General features: G+C 35.4%; 1 long non-coding RNA gene across 13 annotated transcripts in view; it reads right to left on the bottom strand.

Annotated features, from left to right (window-relative positions):
- LOC106507559 overlaps positions 1-22,727 on the bottom strand; it is a 294,718-nt gene that overhangs the window by 169,441 nt on the left and 102,550 nt on the right. For 11 of the 13 annotated variants that reach the window (XR_002343118.1, XR_002343116.1, XR_002343124.1 and 8 more), the window contains one exon: positions 12,728-12,783. The exons of the other annotated variants lie outside the window; for them this stretch is intronic. This is a non-coding gene — a long non-coding RNA (uncharacterized LOC106507559). The remainder of the gene's footprint in view (positions 1-12,727; positions 12,784-22,727) is intronic. 13 annotated transcript variants of the gene reach the window in all.

Below are 22,727 nucleotides of genomic sequence, written 5' to 3'. Positions count from 1 at the left end.
TGTTAGGAAAGAACTGACTTTTTTACCTTCAGCATTTTCTAATCCAAAGCAAGTCATGAGGTTTATGTTCCCAAACTACATATAAAATGAGATAAAAGAGGATTTATCTTCTTTTGCCACCTTTTTATCAAAACATATTTACAGTTTAGTAAATGTTGTTAATATATCCTCATTAACCTAGTAATATTTGTGAAGGTTTTGATAAAAATTTTAAAACTTTTGTGGTTTTTAAAAGTCTGATTTATCTAGTTATCCTTTACAATTTACATTTTTCTTTTCCTCTTTTAAAAAATTTTTCATATGTGTTTTATATTTTGCTAATATTTTTCATGGCCATTCAAATACCATTTAGCAAAACCTTTCCCTATAATTTATAAATATGCCTTCTGCAATGGAATGCTATAATAAATGTAAAATTCTACAAAATTTGGAGAGGGTGCGGAGAAAAGGGAACCCTCCTACACTGTTGGTGGAAATGTAAATTGGTATAACTATTATAGAGAACAGTATGGAAGTTGCTCACAAAACTAAATATAGAACTACCCTACAATATAGCAGTCCCACTCCTGGGCATATACCCAGACAAAATTTTCATTCAAAAAGGTACATGCACCCATATGTTCATAGCAGGACCATTCATCATAGCCAAGACATGGAAGCAACCTAAATGTCCATTGACAGATGAATGGATTAAGATGTGGTACACATATACAATAGATTACTACTCAGCCATAAAAAAAGAACAAAATAATGCCATTTACAGCAGCATGGCTGCATATAGAGATTCTCATACTAATTAAGGACGTCATAAAGAGAAAGACAAACACCATAATATATCACATATTTGTGAAATATAAAACATGGCACAAATAAACCTATCTACAAAATAAAACAGACTAACAGACATGGAGAACAGACTTGTGGTTATCAAGGGGGTGGTGAAGGAAGTAGGATGGACTGGGAGTTTGGGGTTGGTAGTGGCAAACAATTACATTTAGAATGGATAAGCAATGAGGTCCTGCTGTATAGCACAGGGAACTATATCCCTCTTGTGAAGAACATGATGGAAGATAATATAAAAAAAGAAATGTGTGTGTATATATATATGTGGGTGTAACATATATATATATACACACATATGTATGTGCTTGGATCACTTTGCTGTATAAGAGAAATTGTCACAACATTGTAAATCAACTATACTTCAATAAAAAAATAAATACAGAATTCTCAAAAAACATTTAATTATATAAAGACTTTTTTTTTTATGGCCACACCTGTAGCACACAGAAGTTCCTGAGCCAGGGCTTGAAAAGGAGCTGCAGCTGCAGGCCTATGTCACAGCTACAGCTATACCAGATCTGAGCCACATCTGTGACCTACACCTTAGTTTATGGCAATGCCAGATCCTCAACCCACTGAGTGAGGCCAGGGATCAAACCGGCATCTTCATGGACACTATGTCAGGTTCTTGCTGAGCCACAATGGAAACTCTATATAAAGACTTTTGACTTGTGAAACAGTATACTTTTGTACCATCATAAAATGAGCATCACTATTGGCCAAATAGTGTTTGTTTCAAAAAATGTGTCCAACACATCTGTGTAGAGGTGAACACATCAGACAATTTTATTTGGTCTTAGAAACAAAAATCCAAGTATCGCTAAGATAGAAATTGAAAAAATCTAATGTTGTTAAAATGCATCACTTATGTTTCTGCTATGTGTCATTCACTTCCCTATCTACACGGATTTATATTAGTTGCAAGAACAGGCCTTAGGCAAATAGAGAAATGGTTGTTTTGGTATCATTGCCCTCCCACATGCCTCTCCGGCTGCTCCATTGCCTCAAATCTACTTCAGCTAGTCTCTGTCTGTGCTATCACTTGCTCTCCTGCATGGGAACTTACATGTCCTACAGCACACATTCAGGGTCAAAGAAGTCACCTAGTGAATTAGCGTAATTCATTAGATTTTACTAAAGGTCATTTGAAGAACTACTCTCATGAATATTACATATATAAGCAATGCACTTTCATTTTAACTTGGTCTCCTAGAGATACTGTCCACATATTTAATACTTATTGACAACCAAAGATTTTAGCAACCTTAAAGAAAATCTAACTCTGGGTCCTGCAGCTGGAGCTCAATTTTGTTATTCTGTACATTTCCTCTCAGTATTTCCTCCCAAACCTGCTCACAAAGGTTGCAAATTCTAAAGTGGGTTTATTTGCATTTGTACAAGCTATCATTTGTGTATCTAAATGTAATAAAGTCAACAAAATGAACTGAAACTTGGTTATTTCCTGAAGCTAAAAACCATCTTAATTTATCTCTGTAACCTCACTACCCAAGGCACAATGGATGCTTGCTATAATTTTGTTGAATGAATGAATATGCAAATGTGTGAATAAGTAAATTAATAGGCATTATAATCCATGGGAATAAAAAGTATGTCTGTGTTCTCTAGTATATCCAATAGTTTACATTATGAGGAACTACAATTTACCTAAAGCTGAATTTAATTTAAACTTGTTCTTAATGAAAGGCCTGTGTCACACATATTTTTTGGATAGGGATGAAAGGCCTGTGTCACACATATTTTTTGGATAGGGAAATGGTCCCTTAAATTTCATACCTTTTTTGAAGAGGTCATCATAAGACAATGATATGTTCAGTCACCTTCCATCAGATCCAAGAAATATTTTGCCAATTATCTATCCTCACTACATTGTTTACAATACTAGAAATATATGATTTTTATATAAATGCATGTGCATTAATAACTTTATACATACATTGAAACACTCAAGATGTATAGCCAATAATGCATATATATTCTAATTACTGTTAGTAACTAGGAGTAATGAAATGGATATTACCATCACTTAGTCATTAAAAAAAAAAAAACTATATAACAACAGCAAACTAAAGCTTAATTCCTCTCTACAGATAAGGAAACAAGATTTATTTTATTATTATTATTATTATTATTTTTTTTTTTGCTTTTTAGGGCCACATCTGTGGTATATGGAAGTTCCCAGGCTAGGGGTTTAATCAGAGCTACAGCTGCTGGCCTACACCACAGCAACACAGGATCCAAGCTGTATCTGTGACCTATACCACAACTCACGGCAATGCCAGATCCTTAACCCACTGAACTGGGCCACAGATTGAACCCGCATCCTCATGGACCCTAGTCAGGTTCGTTACCGCTGAACTATGACGGAACTCCAGGAAACAAGATTTAAATGAGTAAAATGATTTCCTCAGAGCTACACAGTTAAATAACAAAGCTCAATATATTCCCTATTATTCTGAATCTCACATCAGTGCCTTCTTAATTTAAAGATGGAAGGAGATCAAGATGGTGAAGGAACAGGATACAGCACTCACCTTCTCCTACAAACACATCAAAAAAAAAAAAAAAAAACAAAAAACAAACAAAGAAACAAACAAACCAAACCTATATACATATAGAATGATTCACACAGAACAACAACTGAACTCTGGCAGAAGAACTTAGACTTCCAAAAAAAGGGCAAGAAAACTTCCACATAACTGGATAGAACAAAAAGAAAAAGAGAGAGGGAGAGAAAGAGAGAAAAATAATCAGGATTGGACCAGCACTCTTGGGAGGGAGCTGTGAAAGAGGAAAGGGATCTGTACCTTCGGATTCCACCAAAATGAGGAGTAACTCCAAAGCCTCGGAGAAGATCACAGCAGCTGGTCAGAGGAGGACAAAGTGGAGAGAGAACTGCACCAAGACCATCTGTACCACAGCCTAGGACACCACAGCCTGAGGTACTTTGAGAGGACCAGGCACTGAGACTCAGGCTATGGAGGTCAGTTCCAGGAAGAGGCTACAGTTGGCCGTGAAGAAAAAGCCTGAGGGGGGCTAGGAGCAATGCACCACAGCCCACAGCTGAGGAAGCATGGGAGGAGGCCTGGGCCCACAGGAGAGGCAAGGCACCGTGCTGGGGAAAGCGAGAGGAAGAGGAGGGATTGCTGTGGGAACATCATGAGGTCTCTCAGGAGAGCTGCAGGTGCCTCTTGTGTGGGCTACAGGGCAGGTGCCAATCCTTAGCTATCCTGAACTCCTGAAGTGGGCCCACCACCACTAATGGTCTGGTGAACAGGTACCACCTGCAGCCCCAGTCACTTTGGGGGTCACCACTGTGGAGGGTCCTGCAACTAAGCACCACCTCTTGCCTTCACCCCCAGGAACACATCCCCCACCATTGCCACTCCCAAAGATTCTCGGCATCCCCCCCCAACTCCCTGAAGGTAACTTCCACTCCCCAGGGACACAGAACTAGGAGCAGCCTGTATATCCACCTCCCTGTGGGTCTTTGCCACTGCCAAGGGCCCAGAAACCAGGTTCCTACAGGTTTTATCCATTGCCCTCACCTCCCTGGAAGCACATTCAGGCCTTACACCTGCCCCCCACCCCTCCCCTTAGGAAAAAAGCAGCAAGCATCCAAATTAAAAGCATCCTCACGCAAAAAAGCTGATTACTTGGAGACTAAACAACGTGCTACTAAAAAAAAAAAAAATGGGCCAAGGAGGAATGCAAAAATGAAATTTAAAATACCTTGAGACAAATGACAATGAAAACACAACCATTCAAAATCTAGGGGATGCTGCAAAAGCAGTGCTTTTGCGAAGTTCATAGTGACAAGGGTCTTCCTTAAAAAAAAAAAAAAAAAAAAAAAAAAAAGAATCTAAAATCAACAGCCTAACCTACCATCTAAAAGAGTTAGAAAAAGAAGAACAAACAAAACCTAAAATCAGCAGAAGGAAGGAAATCATAAAGATCGGAGAAGAAATCAATAGAATCGAGTTTTTTTTAAAAAAAAAAGATAGGAAAAAAATCAATAAAACCAAGAGTTGGTTCTTTAAAAGAGTAAACAAAATTGACAAACCTCTGGCCAGAATCATCAAGAAGAAAAGACAGAGCATCCAAATAAAGTAAGAAATTAAAAAGGGAAAATCTCAATGAACACTTCAGAAATTTTTTAAAAATACAAGAGAATACTATGAAAAATTATATTCAAGTTTGACAACCTAGAAGACATGGACAATTTTCTGGAAACATATAGCCCACCAAAAATGAATCAAGAAGAAATAGATCATTTGAACAGACCCATCACTAGAGATGAAATTGAATATATAATAAAAACACTTCCTAAAAACAAAACTCCAGGACCAGATGGCTTCACAGGTGAATTCCACCAAACATACAAGGAAGAACTTATTCCCATCCTTCTTAAACTTTTGCAAAAGATTGAAGAAGGAACACTCCCAAAGACATTCTATGAAGCCACCATCACCCTAATACCAAAACAAGACAGATACTACCAAAATAGAAAATTATAGTCTGATGTCTTTGATATGTGTAGCTGCAAAACTTCTCAACAAAATTTTAGTCAACCAAATCCAACAACATATAAAAAAAAGACCATACACCACTACCAAGTGGGATTCATCCCAAATTCATAAGGATGATTCAACATAGGCAAATCAATGTCATACACCACATTAACAAAAGAAAAGTCAAAAATCACAAGATTACCTCAATATATGCAGAAAAAGCATTTGACAAAATTCAACATGCATTCATGATAAAAACTCTTACCAAAGTGGTTATAGAGGGAACATATCTCAACATAATAGAAGCCATTTACTACAAACCATAGCCAATATAATACTCAATGTAGAAAAGCTGAAAGCCCATTAAAATGTGGAACAAGACAAGGATGCCCACTCTTGGCATTTTTATACAATATAGTATTGGAGGTCTCAGCCATAGCAATCAGACCAAATAAATAAATAAAAGAAAAAAAGAAATAAAACATATCCAAATTGGGAGAGAAATGGTAAATTTGTCACTACATGCAGATGACATAATTCTCTATAGAGAAAACCCTAAGGACTCCACAAAAAAAACTAGTTTTCTACAAATTTTTGTTACAAAAATTCACAAAGTTTTGCTACAAATTCAGTAGCAGGACACAAGATTAACATTCTAAAATCAGTTCATTTCTGTACACTAACAATGAAATGTTAGTAAAGGAATATATATTTTAAAAATACCTTTTAAAATTTACCAAAAAAAAAAAAAAAAAGAAAAGAAACTTTGGGTCCAGCTACCAAGTTAAAGAGTCTACAAAAGACAACCCTCACTTCTGATATCAAATGCAAGTTTGATTGTTTTCCCAAACCATCCCTAGGTTTGATAATTCTGTAAAAAGACTCACAGAACTCACTGAAACCTACTATATTTATAGGCTACATTTATTCAGGAAAAAGATACAAATTAGAATGAGCTAAAGGAAGAGATGCATAAACTAGAATCTGGGAGGATTCAAAACATGAAGCTTCTGTGGTCTTCAGGAAACATTACCCTCTCACATCAATATGTGATGATATATACAAAGTATTACCAACTCAAGAAGCTCTGGATGTCCATCTTAGGTGTCCAGAGCCTATTCTGACTGATTGATTGATTCATAGAGTTGGACTCAATCTCTAGCACCTCAGCCCCAATTCCTCTTGGAGATCCAAGTTAATCTCACATGGCCCAAATCTCCAAACCTCTAATCATGTGATTTGTCTTTCTGGACTAGCCAGCCCCCTAAGAATAGCCCCACCCTGAGTCATCTCTTTAGCAGGTGTGGTCCCATCATGAACAACATGAAATAAAAAAGATACTTCTATTACTTGAGATGCTTCCCGGGAGCTGAAAACAAAAGCAAGACCTCTCTATAGACAAGGCTAAATTACTATATAGAACTTCATGTAATTTATAGATAATCTGACACATTTTCATTATATAATCTGTCAAATCTACTCTCTAATTAAACATTTTATTTATGCGTCTAAGCTAAAATGATCCTCCTGGTGTGAAAGGAAAATCAAAATGCAATTTGTATCACTAAGAGAATGCTCAAGGTTCCTGTTGTGGCTTAGGGGTAACCTTACTAGTATCCATGGAAGGTGAGTTCATTCCCTGGCCTCACTCAGTGGATTAAGGACCATCCGGTGTTGCCTTGAGCTGTGGTGTAGGTCACAGACACAGCTCGGATTCCACATTGCTGTGGCTGTGGTGTAGGCCAGCAGCTGTGGCTCGTCCCATATGCCGCTAGTGGCAAAAAAAAAAAAAAAAAAAAAAAAAAAAATAGAGTTGGAGGAGTTCCCATTGTGGCGCAGCAGAAAGGAAACCAACTAGGAACCATGAGGTTGCAGGCTCAATCCCTGGCCTCGCTCAGTGGGTTAAGGATCCAGCGTTGCCGTGAGCTGTGGTGTCTGTCACAGATGTGGCTTGGATCCCACACTGCTGTGGTCTGGTGTAGGCCAGTAGCAACAGCTCCAACCAGACCCCTAGCCTGGGAACCTCCATTATGCCACGGATGCAGCACGGAAAAGACAAAAAAAAAAAAAAAAAAAAAAGCCAAAAAAGAGAGCGAGAGCTCTAAAATGGAGTCAGGAGGCTGTTGAGCAAGTGTGACTCATGGACCTCTCAGCCTAATGGAATCTGACTCTTGACCACTTACTGTCTTAATGCAGACATCCAGAACATCTATCTGCCCAATGTTCCAGAAAGTCAAGATATTTATTACAGGCTTACCCTAAATGATTCCTGACAACTTATCTCTTAAAAATAAATATTTCTTTTCTTACATCTGAATCAATCATAATTCTTGTCAGACAACTTTAACGATCTTGTGACTTTTGCCCTTATAAGCCCCTGACTCTTTCTCTTCCCTGAAATACTCTTTTGGTTTTACCTGAACCTGTCTCCTGAATTGCAATGCCTAATACCCTAAGTAAACTTTTCTTTTTCATAGGCTTCATAGTTTTCTTAGTCAATAATGGGATTCTTCTCATTTCTTTCTCAATATCTTCAAACAAAGGTGTTTCCCAACAGAGAAAAGTACACGAACAGGAATGTCATACCAAGAAATGGATTTTCTAAAGACTAAATATTCAACACCTGAAAAAATTATGTAACAGGAAACTCGTTTACTGACCATCTCCTATGGTCAAGGCACTGTGCTAAATACTGGAGATTCACATTCACGTAGATGATATTCTCCATCCTCAAATAGTGCCCATTATACTATGGAAACAAGCATAAACATAAGTAACCATGATACAGAAAGAGCACATTAAAGCACTCTGGTACATGTGCTAAGAGCTAAGGGACACAAATATAGAAAAAGGTATTACACTGAGGTAATAACTTAGAAACAGTTAAACTTTAGTGAGGCCTTGAAGAATATGTAGATTTTGATAGGAGGACTACATGGAGAAGAGCATTTCTGTACAAGGTACAATAAGAAAATTATAGTGAGTCCTACAGGAATAGAAATCTATATGGTAAGAAGGAGGGAAAGGATAGTAGATGGAATATATGGGTTTTCAACATCATTTGGGAAAGAAGCCTAAGGTTAGAGTTTGCGGGACTTCGAATCCCATAAGAATGATGGTTGAACCTTTTTTTGTAATCAGTCAGGAGATATTTTGCTTATTGTAATAATTAATCTATAAATAGAGTGGTGGTAGAGTAACACTTTTCCTTTGAAAAAATATACAGTGAGTTTCACTGTAATAACAATACACTAATCTATCAAAGGTTTGCCCAAGTAATAAAAATAATGAAGGAAACATGGTACATCATAGAACATGAACATATAAACTGTGTTTCCTTGACTATTTTTATTACTTGGGTAAACTACATTTCAGTAAGTCATTGTATTATTATTATAAATTTTCCTTAATCATAGAACAAAGAAGAATTACTAAAGTACAGAAATTTGAGCATATTTGGTCAAACCGTTTACATAGTCAATCAAACTGTGTAATATTAGAAGAGTTTGTTCATGGACTTCTTCAAGAGAGCATTTTCTGCTTTCACTCTCTCTTACCAAAAGTTCCTGGAAGAAGGAAAGTAGAAAACTTACTTTCTATTTGTATGGATTATAACCATTAAGAAGATGAGCCTTATACACATAAAAGGAAAATGTCTGAAGCAAATTTGTGGCACTCATTGAGTCCCAAGTAATTATTTTCACAGGTTTGTTGACTTCTACATCTAGAACTATCTGTGTTTCAAAGAAACTCTTTTATCTAATCCATTTTTTATTCTTTTTTTAAATACCATATTTATGTTGAGGAAAGTTCTAATGATAAAAAATTTACCCTTTCGATTCATATAGGCCCTGAGTATCTTTGAAACGGTCCTCATTTCAAATGAAGTAAATCCAAGCATTTGTCCTGGAATTAAAACATCGTCATTTATAACATGTTCCCTTTTCTCTCCTAAAGCTACCTTTCACTTTCACACTAGTTTTCTCAAAACTTTTGGACTAGATTAAATAATAATTTTTCATTTTTCTTTCCTTTTTTATTATCTGTACCTTGTCAAATTTACATATTATTTGGTTTTCCAATTTGTTTTCTTACTCATGATTGATCTACTCAAAAGGCACCTCATCTTCAGATTAACTATCTCTATCTTGAATTACCAATCAATCTAAAATTAAAACAGTTTAATTTAGTGCATATGATTACTTCAACTGGCCTTTATTCTATATTGTAAGAAAGAATTAAATCATAAATCCAAATTTTTTTGGAAAACTTACAAGGTAAAATATGAATGGAGATAAATAGAGGTTGCAATTCATTATTTTTTAAGAGGAGGTCTGGGTAGGTGATAAGATTTATGGTGAATTTTATTATACACTTATTGTAAAACATTATCTACATTCTAAAATAACGTGAGCCCTCTTTTAGGTCATAAAATAAATAGCTTAGGCACAGCAACAGCCTTTCTTTCTTCTTCCCTCTCTCATTCTTTCTTCTTTTCTACTCAGGAAGAAAAGTCAGATAGGCAAAATTTATGTCAGGAGGATGTGGTTGTCTATTCAATAGGCTAAATTATTAAAGGTTATTTATGTTTATACTTTAGCTGTCTCATCATTTTCTGTTTACTTTATGCTGCCTAGTACCTCTGAGTGAGAACTTCACAAATAACACTTAAGAATTATAAGTAAAAAAAATGTCTCCAAGAATGAATACCTAAAAGGAAATACCCAAAACCAACATGGCCAAGTGAACAAGTGTATCTCACATATTCTGAGCCCAGATGGAAATGTAAAAGAGTCAGGATGACTTGTACTAAAGAAATAACATTAATTTCAATTCCCCATTAACTGCTAGATCATGATGCCAAGGTCATGGGATATTTGATGAAGCTCTTACTGCAAGTGCCATATGGAAAATATCACATGAGTATAGCTTCAGTCGCCTATTATTACAGATATCACCTGGATTTTGCTATGACATAAGATCAACGTAGGTATATGAATTCAAATGCTCATAAATTTGCAAAATACAAAGCACTTGGAGTGTACCTACTTAGCACTCACAGGCACCTGAAGTAGAAAGGGCAAAATGTTTACTCCTCCTTTAATAAAAAGAAATCTGGAAAGTTCAAGTGATTTGATAATAGATAAAATAGTAATCAATTATAAGAGAAATGCAAATCAAAACTACCATGAGATACCACCTCACACCAGTCAGAATGGCCATCATTAATAAGTCCACAAATAACAAGTGTTGGAGGGGTTGTGGAGAAAAGGGAACCCTCCTGCACTGTTGGTGGGAATGTAAACTGGTACAGCCACTATGGAGAACAGTTTGGAGATACCTTAGAAATCTATACATAGAACTTCCATATGACCCTGCAATCCCACTCTTGGGCATCTATCCGGACAAAACTCTACTTAAAAGAGACACATGCACCCACATGTTCATTGCAGCACTATTCACAATAGCCAGGACATGGAAACAACCCAAATGTCCATCGACAGATGATTGGATTCGGAAGAGGTGGTATATATACACAATGGAATACTACTCAGCGATAAAACAGGATGACATAATGCCATTTGCAGCAACATGGATGGAACTAGAGACTCTCATACTGAGTGAAAAGAGCCAGAAAGACAAAGATAAATACCATATGATATCACTTATAACTGGAATCTAATATCCAGCACAAATGAACATCTCCTCAGAAAAGAAAATCATGGACTTGGAGAAGAGACTTGTGGCTGCCTGATGGGAGGCGGAGGGAGTGGGAGGGCTCAGGAGCTTGGGCTTATCAGACACAACTTAGAATAGATTTACAAGGAGATCCTGCTGAATAGCATTGAGAACTTTGTCTAGATACTCATGTTGCAACAGAACAAAGGGTGGGGGAAAAAATGTAATTGTAATGTATACATGTAAGGATAACCTGACCCCCTTGCTGTACAGTGGGAAAATAAAAAAATTATAAAAAAAAATAGTAATCAATGACAAACAGTCAGGGTTCCAACTTCCAAGTACTATAACCTTTCATTTCCCCTAGTCCTATTTTCCAGAAACAACTAAGGCAGTAGACTTCATGATTTTTTCAGGTCCAAACTCTAGACCCTGTAGGGGAAGCTTATCCTCATAAGCGGTCATTTAAAAAAAAAAAAAAAAAAAAAAAACATTAAAAGTGGAAATAATACTCTCCCTGGTATTGGATTTACTTGGAATAGAACTCCACTACTTCCCTTTAATAGCTATGTAGTCTTTAGCAAACTGTTTAATCTTTGAGCCTCAGTTTTACAAAATAAGCTTATGAAGACCTGCTTTCAGAGGATTTTTGGTAAGGATTCAAGATGGTATAACCTTTTATATTTTTTAAAATGAGACTGCTATTATTATTAATTTAAAATGATAATTTAATTAGTCCTTTGAACAACAGAGGAAATAGATGATACTGTCCTAATATTAAAGATATAGACACTAAAGCTTAGAAATGCCTAATGCAAGGAAATCCTATAAAATTGGATTGTGATGATCATTGTACAACTATAAATGTAATAAATTCATTGAGTAATTTAAAAAAATTTTTAAAAATTTAAAAAAAGAAATGCAAGTAACTTGTTCAAGATGACAGTCCTGGGCAGTAACAGAGCCAGGGTGCAACCCACATGTGTATAACTTCAAATATTATTTAAAAAAAATTTTAATTCCAGTCCTAACAAAGGAAATATAAAGGTCAAGAATAATCAAAAAGCAAAATGAGACTTGCTTGTTAATTTTAGCCCTCTTTCTTGACTTAACACAACATTGTTAAAGGTTAAATCAGTAAAGGAAACATGGATGGGAAATGATATTTTTCCATAATGCTAAAATTCTACTTAATGTTTAAAAGAGTAAAATATAACTTTACACTAGAGGAATGGGACTGTTAACTGCTGAACTGTAAGATCTTTCTCAGTGGATCACTAGGCATCAGACAACCAGACTACATGGCTCCTACTGATGACAGTGTCACATGCTAAGAAGAGTCCTTGTCAAAACTGTTTAATCTATGGTAGCACTTCATAATCACTTTCTGCTAGTAAAAATCTCAGCAAGCTTTTTGTAGAAATTGCTAGGCTTATTCTAAAATTCATCTGGGGAGTTCCCTTGTGGCACAGCAGGTTAAGGACCTGGCATTGTCAAGACAGTGGCTCAAGTTAATGCTATGGCATGGGTTTGACCCCTGGCCTGGGAATTTCCACATGCCCTAAGCACAGCCAATAAATAAATAAATAAATAAATAAATAAATAAATATTCATCTGGAAATTCAAACGACCTAGAATAGCCAAAACAATTCTGAAAACAAAGTTGATGGACTCACATTAGCTGATTTCAAGGCTTTTTGGAAGTCTACTTTTTTTCATGAAAATGCAGTACCTATATAAAGATAGAGATAGAAGTCAATCAAATGGGATAGAGTCCGGAATGATACTCATGCATATATGGACAATTAAATTATTTAAAAGATGCAAAGCAATTCTCCAGAGAAAGTGTTGTCTTTTCAATAAAAGGTGATGGAATTATTGGATGTCCATATGCAAATAATACCATTATAACTTAGATTTGTACCTCGCACCATTTTTACAAATTTAAATGTAAAACCTAAAACTATAAAACTAATAGAAGAAAACATAGGAGAAATTTTTTGTAATTTAAAGATTAAGTTTTATAATTAGGGAAAGGGTTCATAGGGATAATAACAAAATACAATTCATAAAGAAAAAAAACAAAAGATAAATTGCACATAATTAAAACTAAACATTTATGCTCCTGAAAAGAAATTGTTAATGAAAATTTTTTAAAAACATACTAAAAAATTGAAAATTATATGTTATAGAATTTTTATCTAGGATATATAAATAACTCTTAAGAAATAATTAAAAATGAGCAATATTCATAAATAAGCCTCAAATCAGGTTTGAGCTAACCCATATCTGGATTTGTCTGTGTGTGTGTGGTGTGTGTGATTGCATGTGTGTTTTCCAAAAGTCATTAAAAACAAAAAGATCACTCAGAGCAAGAAGGTATTTTTCCTCTGCCCTACTGTTAGTAACAACACCCAGGTTGCAGTCCTTATCTCAATAAATATGTCTTTCCTTCCAGGTTCACTGCCTTGAAAATATCTTTATTTGTTTCCCTCTTCCTTGACTCCTAGATTCACTTGGTCACCAAATTTTGCAACTCACATCATCAAACGCTCTTTTTAAATTCATATATTGCCCCATATTTCCATGACCACTCTTTTAGAATCTCATAAACCATTAGCTTCGTCTCCTTACTTGTGGTCTCTCCCCACTACGATTCCTTTTACCAACTGTGGCAATATTAGCATTCTAAAATAGGTAATCATGTAATTAATATTTGCCTCAGAAAATTTAGCTTGTCTTCAATGTAAAAAGAATCTCTAGCATTTAAAGCCTTTTATAAATTTGTATTTATCCTTTCAACACACTTATGAAATGTATATCTAAACCACATCAGTCTCCTTATTATTACCTGAGTATCTCATACATGGATCCTTCATCCAAACTGTATTCTCCAACTAAATGATTCATGTCTCTAATCTACTATTCCTAAAATTCCAGTTCAGAGTTCAGTTGTTATTCTCAAATAAGCATTTGCATATTTTCTCTATTGAAATCATTCTTTCACTTATAGTGCATTGTGTAATGGCATTATGTAATGGTCATTACTATAATGTTAATATTATTTTAAATGTTTATTTCTTCCATTAAATTGTAAGTTCCCGGAGTTTAGGAATCCTCTCTTTTGAATCTACACAACCTCCAACTACACAATATTATACTTAGTAAATATGAAACACTACATTTGGTAAATACAATAACAAAGAAAACTAGGTGAGAATCAGTAGTATCTTATTTCTCTTTATCCACTACTCTCAGAATAATATAAATCCTCTTTCTAGCAAAAAGCCCTGGAAATAGAATAATTTACAAGCAATTTAGACCACATCAAATGCATTCAATTTTGAAACTTCTGGAGTATGTATATGTCATTATGAGTAAAAGTATGTATAACATGTTCAATGTCTTTAGAATGTCCATTATATCTTCAGAAAATTAAGGAAATATTTTAATAAAAATTATTTTGTTACTCAGTTTTGACTAAAAAGATATTGCATTTCAACAAAACATTTTCCCAAAGCATATTGACTCCTAAGTAATAGTTTTCTCCAATTATGTGAATTTTTACTTGAAAATCCAAGATGCGAAATGGTATGTCAAATCATTAATTGAACAGCAACCCACCAAAAAGTTAAGGAAAAAATTAAGAGTGATTATTAGTTATTCTGTTGTGGTTTTACCTGTGTCAAGATCACAGCCCGATCTACCAGAACATGGGCTGCATGCTGGCTAAAGAGAGAAAGAATGAAATTTCCAGCACAGGCACATAATGGAACTGTCAAATGTTTTCAAATTTATTTTTCTCTCACATTGTCAACCTGAAACATCTGCACATAGGATTTTCAGTGCAGTTGTAGACATAGATAACAGAATGACATGAGCTGCCATGAACTCAGGAAAGAAAAGTCTCTCTTAACCTGCCCTCACTCTAGGTGGTATGTCCGGATCCTCAGGTACTGTTGTGCCCTAACTGCACAGCCTGCAGTTTGTATGAATATGGATTACCTTTTTGAAAAAGAAGAGGCATTTTTTTATCACTTGCAAAGACAGTGCTCAAACTGTCTCCCTCTGGTCCATTTTTTTAAAAAAATCAGATACTTTAAATATGTTCTCTGAGGATCACAATGTAATAGAATCCAAGATTACTGTATTCTGGTGTTGCTAGATATTTCTCTGGAGGGAAGTCAGAAATATTGGTGAAGGAAAAATAGAACAGATATCTTTTACATGGTGTGACAACTGATGTATCGTCTTAAAACTGTACAAAGAAGTGATATTATAAGATTATAAATAATGAAGGGACATTATCTTTACTCGTGATAAAAATAATCACTCAGTTAAACAGTAGTAAAGAATATTAAATTTAAAAGTACTCTATGCTATTTTCATGTAATAGATCCTTTATACAGACAGTAGTAAAGGAATCTAATTTTTAAAGAAATGTTTTATTAGTAAGTAAAAGTATTTTATTAGTAAGTATTACTAATAAAACATTTCTTTATGGTTTATTGATATATTGCCATAATACTGCCATCATAATGCAGACTATAATATTAATGTGGTGATTCTGTCAGCATAATGGAAAGGGAAAATACTAAGAAGACTGTAAGTGGAGGAAATCTTCACAACTAATAGACTTTCCATCTTTCCTTCAAAGGCTTTTTATTAGAAAGGGAAGTTATAAACAACCCTGTAAACATGCACTGTTGTCACTCCACATCAATAATACTTTGTTCACAAAAAATTCACAGAAATTAGAGTGTAAAAAAGTGATTTTAAGAGTATCTAATGACCAAAAAAGTGTTATTTCTATTAAATCAGTTCTCACTTTCTCTTTTTTATTATTGTGACATAATTATGCTGGAAGTGGAGGGTTTACATGAATGAAGTGGGTTATTTGTAAATTATGAAGTAAGTTTATACAATCTCCTAGAAATATTGCCAAATGCAAGACATCAGATATAATTAGGCAGTTTTTCTTTACTTCCATCTCCCTGGACAATGACTGTGTATGTCTACTGAAGTCTAAGAGAAATTATTAGCGTTGAACAACTACTACCTGATTTCCAAGTTTGAAGATCCTACCTCCAGTCCATTTGGTATCTGCATAGGGCAGAATATAAACATCAAATATTCATGAGACAAAAACTTTCACTTCAGAGGCTATTATAAGCCATTTTGGAAAAAAATAAATAAAAATAAAAAAGAAGAAATACAATGTGCTCCAGGTAGATTAGTGTTTTAGTATGAACAATCCAGCTGTAAATGCAGTAGTTTTGATAAATCATATACTATTCGAGCAGAATTCCCTGTAGGTTCCTGAATGTTTCAATGTCTAAAAGCTGTAACATACATTTGATCAATTTCATTTTGTCACTGGTAGAAAAGCTGTCAAACTGCCATTAAACTGAGTCTCTCTCTAAAGTACAAAAAAACAGCACTTGAAAAATTTTAAAACCAGGCAAAGTAAGTTTCTCTACCACTTATAACATGAAAATGGTATGAAGGAAATATTCCCAAGAAGTGATGTTGATGATGTAGCACAACAAATATAACTGAATTTTTGTCTTGCAAAAATATGTGTGTCTATGTTCATGTGTGTATGTTCATTTTAAAATTGCCAAGAAAGAAATTTAAATACTTTTATCTTAACATATTAAAAAAGGGGAGAGTTTTGCAAATAATTCAATGTTGTAAAGTACTTGCAGTGCATCTTAATGTCTGATTAGAGCAAACTTGGGAATACACTACTGTCTGTGAAGAAGAAAATAAAATCATCAATTTATTAAACATTGATGATTTTCTTTAGGACTACAAACTAGGTAAGGCAATTATATCATGCCTAATTTTTTTTTTTTTAAAAAAGGACTGATGTTGTGTTTGAGGATATTTTCTTAATTTCTTTACCAATTAGGATTTATTCCCTCATGATTTTCTCAAGGAAAAATGTCAAGATAACTGCAATTAAAATAAAATTCATAATTATAAATTGGAGTTCTCATCATGGTGCAGCAGAAACGAAACAGACTAGGAACCATGAGGTTGCGGGTTTGATCCCTGGCCTCACTCAGTGGGTTAAGGATCTGGTGTTGCCATGAGCTGTGGTGTAGGCTGCAGACACGGCTCAGATCTGGCATTGCTGTGGCTCTCGTGTAGGCTGGCGGCAACAGCTCCAATTGGACCCCTAGCCTGGGGCACCTACGTATGCCACAAGTGAGGCCCTAAAAAAAAAGAATTATAAATTAGCTCAACACCAGTTTGGTGGTCAATAATTAATTAAATAAATCTCTATTAAGCACCTATCATGTGCCAAAGCTGTATTCAATGTGTTGACGATACAGCTGTGAAAAAAGATAGTAATATATAAATATAAACATATATCCAAAAACAACCAAGTGAATAAATGAAGGCAGAAAATTATTCCTGCTATGAAGAAAATAAAACAGGGAAATAGGATAGAGAGAACTACTTCACCAATGTGCTGAGGTCTTCTCTGAAATCGAAGATAGGAATAATTATAGACAGCCATATAAGTTTCTGGTGGAAAAGTTTTCTAGGGAGAATAGAGAAAAATAATAGGTCCTGGGCAGGTATAAGTTGGCTAAATGTGAGGAAACAAAAAATAAAATAACATAAAACAAAAACAACAAACAAACAAACGAAATGCCAATAGAATGACAGATGGGAAAAGAAGACTTGAAATCAAATTGAGGTCAAAGACATGGATGGGTGCTGAATCTATAAAGACTTGAAAAGTATGATAAATAGGTTGTGGGGGTTAAATGACAAACTATTGTATAGTTTAAGCAGAAAAGTGATATGATATAATTTCTGACTTTAAAAGATTGTTCTCGCTAGACATGACTGAACTGTAGAGGGGAATCAATGAATCCCATTAAAAAGTTGTTTCCAGTCAAAATAAGAAATTATGGTAGTTTAGGGAAATAATATGAAAATGATATAATCAAAGTTGGCATATTCTGATGACAGAAATGACATAATTTTCTAATAGATTATGTGAGATGGTGGTCATGCCCAAAAGAAAGAACTAAAAAACAAGATTTATCTTTGAATATTTAACTATTGGATAGATATGATGCCACACATAGGAAATAGGAAATTTCCACTCCTCATAATGGTGAAGTAGTTCATATCATGTTAATCCTCCTTTAGATAACAATCATAACTCTGGATAAAATTAAGAACAATCAAGTATGTTAAAGTACTGGAATATGAACAAAATCATAAAGAAAGTATAGGGAAATTGATAATTAGAAGAAACTAACATAATGAATTTTCCAGTTTGATGGCATTTTGGAAGGGATACTTCTCAATCAGTATCTTATGGGGACAGCCAAAACTCAGGAAGAATAACAAGTTATTGGTTGAAGAATCTGAGGACATAGATTCAGGACAACTCAGAAGCTGGAAATTGGGACATCCACAAAAGAGAGAGTCATGAAGAAAGACCTTATGTACTGCTTATAAGTTCTGAACAAATGTACAGCAGATTCCTGAATTATATGTTAACGGAGTCAACTCCAAACATCCCACAAAGGTTAAAAGAGCTAAGAAACCTTTCAGCTGGTACCAAAAGGGAAAAAGTTCAGAGTTTGATTTTGACTAATGTAACTGCCAACCAAATAATATTTTTAAATCACAATGATATTTTGAGAAATACAGGATCTTTATAATTTGTAATGTCCAGTACAAAATCCAAAAACAAAATAGAGAATTAAAGAAAAGAGGAAATATAACCTCAATTAAGGAAAAAAAATAGCAATTTATGGAGACTTACTTGGGTAAGATTAAGTGAAAAAAAATTTGAAATATTTGAGAGTTTTAAGAATGCTATTGTAAACGTGTACAAGAACATGAAGGACAACATACTTAAAACAAATGAATAGATAGGGTATCTCAGAACAGAGTGAGAAACTACAAAAAGGACCTAACTGGAATTCTAGAATGAATTAAAAAATATATATTAAAAAATATTGGATGGATTACTAAAACATTGGATCTACAAGAGTAAGGTGTCTTGAAAAGAAATCAATAGAAATTTTAAAATGTGAAAAAATAACAACAAAAAACAGAATAAATGAACAGAGCCTTGGTAGAATATTAAAAAAATCAAATATTTTAACTTACACTTAACCAGAATTCTAGGAAATCATAGAGAAAGTGAGGCAGAAAAACATTTAAAAGAACAATAGTAGGTATTTTCCAAACTTGGTAAAAGAAAATTAAAGCATCATTAACACACAAACACCAAGAGGAATAAATAGAAACAAAGCCATACTGAAGCACATAATAGTGAAACCCCCAGAAAACAAAGATGAAGCGAAAAGCTTGAAAGCAGTCAGAAGAAAAGCCATTACATCAAGTTAAAAAAAAAAATGATATGAAGTTCAGACTGTTGTGGAATAATGACATAAATGTGCTGAATTACAAAGAAAAAGAAAAACAAAAACAACAAAGCAAAAAATAAACTGTCAATGTTGAATTCTATATTCAATGAATGTACCCCTCAAAAAGGAGGGAAAATTATCTTCATATAAATAATGCCTAATAGAATCTGTTACCAGCATAGATAACTTGTAAGAAATGCTAAAGGAAATTTTTCATGGGGAAATTAAATAAGACCAAATTAAAACTCAGGATCTTAGGAGGAAATAGAGAGAGCCAAAAAGGGTAAGTATATGTGGAAGTGTAAAATATTATTATCTCAATTTCTTTAAAAAATCCATGATTTTAAGAAAAATATATAACTTTACTGTAAGATATATAGACGTAATACTTTAGCCAAAAAGATGTTTAAGGACTATATAAAACTAGTTTTAATACTCTTAAATTTTACATGAAGTGGCTCTAAATTACAACTATGGAAAGTTATGAAAGTATGTTTTAATCTATAAGAGCGGCCAGGAAAAACAATACAAATAGGTACAAGTTAAAGAGATGATGGAAAAATTGAGTGCTAAAAAGTATTCAATTAGCCAAAAATAAAACATGACATAAAAACAGAGGATCAAAAAATGTGGGACAATAGAGAAGGATCAAGATGGCAGAGGAGCAAGATGTAGCACTCACCTTCTTCCACAAACACATCAAAAAAAACATAACTACATGTGGAACAATTCACACAGAACACCTACTGAATGCTAGCAGAGGAAATTAAACCACCAAAAAGGGCAAGAAACCCTCCACATAACTAGGTAGAACAAAAAGAAAAGAGAGAGAGAGAGAAGGAATAAGGACAAGACGAGCACTCCTGAGAAGGCACTGTGAAAGATAAAAGGAACCCACACCCTGGGAAGCCGCCTAACTGACAGGGAGGTCATCCCAGATGGAGGGACCTCAAAGTCAATAAGAGAAGCTCAACAGCTGGACTGAGGAGGGCAAAGCAAAGTGAGATCTTCTCAGATTCTCTGCACCACCGCCCCAGATACCACAGCTTGAGATGCTTGGGTGGGCCTGGGCACTGACTCCGAGGTTCTGGATGTCAGTTTCAGGGAGAGGACTAGGACTGGCTGTGTGGAGACAGCCTGAGGGGTTAGGGAGCAGTGTGCCATGGGCTGGAGAGCAGAACACCATGGTAGAGGGAACCCGCAGGAGAAGCAAGGTGCTATTGTGGGGGATAGGCAAGAGGAAGAGGGGCACACAGCCATAGAAATATATTTCCCTGTTTATGTGGAGACTCCTAGAGGGTGGGGTGCCTCTGGTGCAGGCTACAAGTGGCAAGAGGTCACTTTCTGGGGCTACGAGAGACCGTGCGCCTCTTGTGTGGGCTACAGGTGGCTGAGCACCTCTTGTGTGGGTTAAGGGCAGCGGGGAGCTAAGCATAACATGGCGCCTCTTGCATGATCCACAGGCAGCAGGGGAAACCACAGCAGTCATCTCAGAAACCAGAGGGAGGCATGGCCTGCCACCACCACAGGTCTGTGAACAGGCTCCATCTGTGGGCCTAGTCACCTCAGAGGATGGCAAAAAAGAGGGCCCTGTAACCGAGCACCACCCATTGTTGTTCTCACACCCCTGGGAACACACTCAACCAGCTGCTGCCACTGCCAAATGCTCTGGAAAGCACCCCCACATGCCTGATCACTGTCAATTCCCAGGATCCTGCATCTACGAGCAGCCAAGGCAGCACCTCCTGTATGGGCTAAGCAGGACAGTGTGATTTTTACATGGTGTACAGGTGACAGGGGAAAATCGCCACAGTTAACTCTGACTCCAGAGATAGGTGTGGCCCACCACCACTAGGGGTCTGTGAACAGGCACCACTTTTAGCCCCAATCACCTCAGAGGGCACCACAGAAGAGGGCACTGTGACTAAACAACTGTTGTTCTCATTCACCTGGGAACACACATCCTGCCACTGTCACTGACAAATATTCCAGGCACTGTCTGAATCTGCCTGAGGCTTATTAAAAGTTCCCAGGGCCCTGCAACTTGGAGTAGCTTGCACCACTTTCAGCAGGTCCTTGCTATTGTCAAGAGCCCAACAATCAGGAACTGACTACTGGCCCTGCCCATTGCCTGCTTCTCCCTGGAATCACACTCAGAGGGATAATAGCCTGCTCACGCCAAAGAGACAGAAAATATCCAAATTCCCACATCAAAAATAAATAGTAACACCACACAAAATACAAAGGAGCACTCTTGTATAGAAACAGCCCACCAAGACTACAGTTCGGTTTCCCTAAACTCACAGAAAAAGAAAAATATAAGCAAAATGAAGAAGCTTGGGAACCATTCCTGGTTAAGAGAACAGGAGAATTCAGCTAAATCAGGAAACAAAGAAACAGACCTCTGCAGTCTAATAGATACTGAGTTCTAAAGGGAGATAGTGAAAATAATGAAGGGATGAAGAGTGAATATGATGGAATTAAGAGCAGATATAAATAGTAATAAAGACAACTTTAGAAAGGAACTAGAAAATATAAGAAAAAAACAGGAAAAATTAGAAAATTTATTTGCAGAGACACAAACTGAGCTAAAGGCACTAAATAGCAGAATGGATAATGCAGAGGAATGAATTGTGACACGGAAGATACAATAATGGAAATCACCCAATCGGGACAGCAGACAGAAAACCAAATGAAAAAACATGAAAGCAATATAAGAGATCTACGGGATAAATAAAGCATGCCAATCTACAAATAATAGGAATTCCAGAAAGAGAAGAAAAAGAAAAGGGGATTGAAAATATATTGGAAGAAATTATGTCTGAAAACTTTCCAAATCTAAAGGAAGCAGATATCAAGATACAGGAAGCACGGAGGGCCCAAACAAGTTGAACCCAAACAGGCCCACACCAAGACACATTATAATAAAAATGGAAAAACTTAAAGAGAGGATTCTAAAGGCAGCAAGAGAAAAACAAAGTGTTAATTATAAGGGTACCCCCATAAGACTGTCAGTTGATTTCTCTACAGAAACACTATAAGCCAGAAGACAGTGGCAAGATATATTCAAAGTTCTAGAAAGGAAAAAATTTTCAGCCTAGAATAATCTAACCAGCAAGAATATCATTTAAAATAGAAGGTAAAATAAAGAATTTCTCCAACAAACAAAAGCTAAAAGAGTATAGCAATACTAAAACTATTCTAAATGAAATACTGAAATGGCTTCTCTGAATAAAAAAGAAGTAAGAAGAAATAGGATGGAGGAAAT

This window comes from Sus scrofa, chromosome 1 (genome assembly GCF_000003025.6).
Source record: "Sus scrofa isolate TJ Tabasco breed Duroc chromosome 1, Sscrofa11.1, whole genome shotgun sequence".
Classification (NCBI taxonomy): domain Eukaryota; kingdom Metazoa; phylum Chordata; class Mammalia; order Artiodactyla; family Suidae; genus Sus; species Sus scrofa.
Note: the sequence above shows the minus strand (reverse complement) of the source record. Positions and strands in the feature narration are given on the sequence as shown.